The following is a 4,852-nucleotide window of genomic DNA, read 5'->3' on the forward strand; positions in this document are numbered from 1 at the left end:
AGGCAGCAGCGGGAAGGAGACCGCGGGCAGCCGCTCCCGCAGCGCCCTCACGCCAGGGCGAACACGGCGCCCACACGGCACAACGAACCCGCCACAGCCCCCTGCCGCCCCCTCCGCCCGCAGCCAGCCCCGAGCCCCGCCAGAACCGAGCGCGGCTCCCACCTGCGCTGGGGCCGCCTCCGAGCTCCGCCGCCGCCCCACCGGGCTGTTCCCAGTCCCCCCCAGTATGGTCCCGGTCACTCCCAGTATGTTCCCACTATTATTCCAGTCACTCCAAGTATGACCCTGTCAGTCCCAGTATGATCTCAGTATGACCTCAGCATGGACCCAGCTGCTCCCAGTATGATCCCAGTTGCCCCCTGCATTGTTCCAGTTTCTCCTATTCACCCCCACTATGGTTCTGCTCACTCCCAGTATAATTCCAGTCAGTCCCCGGATGATTCAAATCACTTCCAGTCATTCCCAGCTGCTCCCAGTTGTCCTCAGTATGCTTCCAGTTGGTCCCAGTAGCCCTCAGTGTGGTTCCAGTATATCCCAGTATGATCGCTGTTGCCCCAGTTCTGGTCCGAGAATGTTCCAGTCCTAGTGTGTCCTTGTATCCCAGTCTGTCCCAGTCCATCCCTGCCTGTCTCACTCCGTCCCGGTCCCTTCCCGGCAGCCGCCGCCGTTTACCGAATCCTGGCCCCCCCGACCCTCCGGACCTGCTGCCGGACGAGGGCGGGGCTTCGTGCTGGGCTTTGTCTGCCTGGGCTGGGGCTCGGCCTCCACCTGTGGGAGAAGGTGAGGGGGGGTCCTCAGGGGTCGTGTCCCACCCGGAGCGTGTGAGGCCCCCCCGGGGATCCCCCTCTCCCGGGGTCGCCTCCTTTTCTGTCCCACAGCGCTCCTGACCCAGTTCCTGCTCCCCCCTGGGAGGGTGCTTTGGGGAGCCCTCATTTTCCTTGATCCTGGGGCCCTCTTGAATCTCCATTCCTGGGCACTGGTGTTGGAAAATACACCGAGTTTAAAATTTGTATATAACTTTAGTCAGAGTTTTTTTTGGCCTTTGCTTCGGGGGAAGGGAATTGAAGTTTCTATTCAAAGGACTGTTTCATCGCTCAAGGGGTGATGCAGTTTAACATCTCAACAGCCTGGGAGTAGCACAGAAGGTACACAAACGATAACGACCATGAAAGACTATTAACGACCATTAATGACCATCAACTCCAAACATCACCCCTGGCATGGTCGGAGACACCTGGTCTGGGAAAAGAGAGATAAAAGAACCAAGAATGAGGACCAAATTAGCATCGGAGGCAAAGAAATCTGTAACCAATAAGAAACCCAATATTTAAAAAATTGTGTGACTTGGGACCAATGAACATTGAACCAATGAATTTCTATGGGTTTTTACTGTATCAATATTGAAAATGCCAGTAAAAGCCGTGTGTCATGGAACGATTTTCCCTGCACAACCCGAGCAATGTGTGGATGAAATAATTTCTGTTCCACATCCTGGCCAGAACAAAGTAATGCCTTAATTCTCTATCACTAAAAATGCTGTTGAAGAGTTTTTGTTTCCTCCACAGTTTCAGTGACACTGGCACCCCCCTGCATCTCTTTCCCCAGCTCCTGGTGATTCACCCCAAACCGGGCCAAGAGACACTTCCCAGACAAAGTCCAAGAAGCGGGCGTTTGCTTCATTCAGCGCGCTGGGTGTGCGGGGATCGCTCCTCCAAACACCCACCCCAGGCACACGGCAGATTACAAGATGTGGTTCTATTTCAGGCATATTCATTGTTTTCCCTAGAAAAGGTGTGGTTGTGCAAACCATTTCTCAGAATTCGTTATTATCAGTAGCACACGCGGAGCGCAGGCGCAGGGCTCCCTGGTGGTCGCGCTGAGGAAGGCTTCATCCTCTTCCTCGCTCTGCACTTTTCACCTTTCTTTCCTAGGCATGTGCAGTCTCTTGATAGCTGTCTCAGCTATTTCTCTACTGGTTTTAGCAGCTTTGTTCCTCATTTCTTCAAGCTTTGTTCCCTATCTCTTGCCAAGTTATTCAGCTGGCTTCTGCATTGGTTACAGTGTATGTTATTCTAGCCCCAGTATACCAAAGCATGCCCAAGTACAGTGATCTTAACCCTTTCACGGGACCCCCCTGCACCCCCTTATCCTGCACCAATACCACCCTGCACTCAATTTCCTGGGTATCCTGCCTCTCCCAACTCCTGGATTGATGTCAAAACTAGACAAGAAAATAAAACTCTATCGTCGACTCAGCTACAAAGCAGGTATTTATTTATTCAGCACTGGGAGTGAGGGGGATCTCTCCGGCAAAAACTCACTCAAACTTCTTTAGCCTTCGGTTACATTTTAAAAGTCCTTCCATGCAACGTCACAATTACAACATGTCATTAGCCTACTCACACTTGCATTAAGTTGTGTCGTGGTTATTAGAACAGTTTGTTGCTTTCGCGCATGCGTCAGTTCCTTCCACCAGTGTTCTGGTGGTCTTTTGATGAAGACTTCTGTAGTCTTTCTCACGTTTGAACTTTTTACCTCTATCTTCAGCGCATGCTTTGTGCTCATTTTTCATCCTAACTTGTTTATAGCTAATTTTGCTGTTTGCAAGTTCTGTTAAAACTTGCTATCTTGCTTGCTTTACCTGCACATCTTGTTACAATATTACTTGTGGTTAACCTTTTGTTCCATACCACTTAGGTTTCAGGATCCCCTGTTTCCTCGACAGCGGGTACCCCCGAATCCCCATTCCCGGCCATCCCGGGTCACTTCACCCCCAGACCTCCCTTTCTTTGACCTCAGGACCCTCTGAAACCCCTTCCCGGCTCTCCCAACTCTCTCAGTTCCACCTTTCCTCAATCCACGGACACCCCAGAGCCCCCAGCCTCCATGTCCCCCCAGTTCTCCCCTCCCGGCGCAACCTGCCCGTGGCGATGTCGGAGCCCTTGTCGCCACCGTCTCGGAGGCAGCGCCACAGGTTCTTTTCCTGAGGGATCGCTTGGAGCGGATGAACGCGAGACGCCTCAGGAAGACAGCGATATTCCGGGGGCGGGCGGGGCCGCAGCGGAGCGGCTCGATGGCTCCAGCGCTGGGTGCGGGAATGCTCTTGGGGCTCCTGGGGCTCCTGGGGGCCCCGGGGGCCGCGACGAGAGGTGAGTGGGACCCCCGGCACTGGGACCTCCCTGAACCGCAATTCCCGGGCAGCGGGACCCCCCCGAAAATCCATTTCCGGAAACTAGAACACCCTGCACCCCCCTTGCCGGGCATGGGAACCCCCCCGAACCCCCATTCCTGGGTCCTGTGACCCCTCTGAACCCCCTGGGTACGGGGACCCCCGTGAACTGTCATTCCCAGACACTGGAAACCACTGAACCCCCATTCCTGGGCACGGGGACCCCCGTGAATGTCAGTTTCCGGTCCCTGGGACCTCCCCCTTTCTGGTAAGCGGCACCCCCCTAAACCTCCATTTTTTTGGCACTAGGACCTATTAAAGTCCCAGTGCCGGGAAGGGAACTCCCCTGAACGTGCATTCCTGGCACGGGAACCCAATTGAACGCCCATTTCCGGCCACCGGGACCCCCCTGTATCCCCTTCCCCAGCATCAGAAACCCCTGCACGCCCTTATCCAGCCCCAGGTCACCCCTGCACCCCCAGTCCTGCGCATGGGGACCTCCTTGAATGTTCATTTGTGGGCGTTGGGACTCCATTGAACCCCGATTCTCGGGAAGGGAACTCCCCTGAATCTGCATTCCCTGGCACAGGAAGCCCCCTGAACCCTCATTCCTAGGCACAGGGACCTCCCTGCACCGGGACCTCCTGAACCCCCCTTCCTCTCTACTAGGACCCCTCTGAGTCCCCATATCCAGGATCGGGACTCCCCTGAACCCCCCATTCCTGTGCCTGGGGACCTCCCCTGCAGCCTCTTACCCAGCACCGGGACACCTCTGCACCCATTTATCCTGCATCAATAACTCCCTACACCCCCTTTCTTGGCCATCCTGACTCTCTCATACCCCAGCCATCACCTTTTCCTTGACCTTGGGATCCCCTGGCACATGGACACCCCTGAACCTCCATTCCTGGGCACTGGGAACCACCTGCACCCCATTATCTGGCACTGGATCCCCCTGAACATCAAATTTCTCAGTACCAGAACCCCCCTACACCCTCTTATCCAGCATGGGGACACCACTGCAATCCCTTCCCCAGCCATCCCGCCTCTCCCAGCTTCCAGATCCCTTCTTTTTCTTGACCCTGTGACTCCCTAGCCCCTCCTTCCACAGCATCAGGAGCCCACTGAACTGCCTTATCTGGCACAGGAACCACCCTGCACCCCCTTATCTAGCACCAAGACCACCTTGCACTCTGTTTCCGGCCATCCCGTCTCTCCCAGACCCCCCTTTTCCTTCACCCTGGACCCCCTGGAGCTCCCTTCCTGCTCTTCCTGTATCCCCATTTCCTCAACACCAAGGATGCCCATGACCCCCATTCCAGGCCATCCTGGGTCTCCCCACCGCATGACCCCTTTTCCCAACACTTAGGCTCCCTGGACCCCCCTTTTCTGGGCACAGGGACCCTCTGGACCCCCCATCCCATTTCTCCCAGTCCCTGCACCCCTCTATCCTTGACCCTGGGAACCCCAAACCCCTTTCTGGCTCTCCCAGCTCTCCCAGTTTCCCCTTTCCTTTACCCATGAACCCCTCCCAGGACTCCCAGTCTCTCATTTTGGCCCCCCCAGGTCCCCCAAATCTCCATATCCCCCCAGTTCTCCACTCCCTGCGTTTTCTGCGAGTGACAGTATCAGAGCCCAGCCCGGGGCTCCCCCGATTCGTGGCTGGGGGGTACGTGGCTGGGA

At 55.8% G+C, this 4,852-nt stretch overlaps 1 long non-coding RNA gene and 1 pseudogene across 1 annotated transcript in view; one reads left to right on the forward strand and one right to left on the reverse strand.

The window, feature by feature from the left end:
• The window catches only part of LOC108444598, a 3,194-nt gene extending 2,630 nt beyond the window's left edge, over positions 1–564 (reverse strand). Inside the window, exon 1 of the long non-coding RNA XR_001859401.1 lies at positions 163–564. This is a non-coding gene — a long non-coding RNA (uncharacterized LOC108444598). The remainder of the gene's footprint in view (positions 1–162) is intronic.
• A 2,425-nt stretch (positions 565–2,989) lies between these two features.
• The window catches only part of LOC103625224, a 4,222-nt pseudogene continuing 2,359 nt past the window's right edge, over positions 2,990–4,852 (forward strand).

Source organism: Corvus brachyrhynchos, unplaced genomic scaffold (assembly GCF_000691975.1).
Source record: "Corvus brachyrhynchos isolate BGI_N302 unplaced genomic scaffold, ASM69197v1 scaffold440, whole genome shotgun sequence".
Lineage (NCBI taxonomy): Eukaryota > Metazoa > Chordata > Aves > Passeriformes > Corvidae > Corvus > Corvus brachyrhynchos.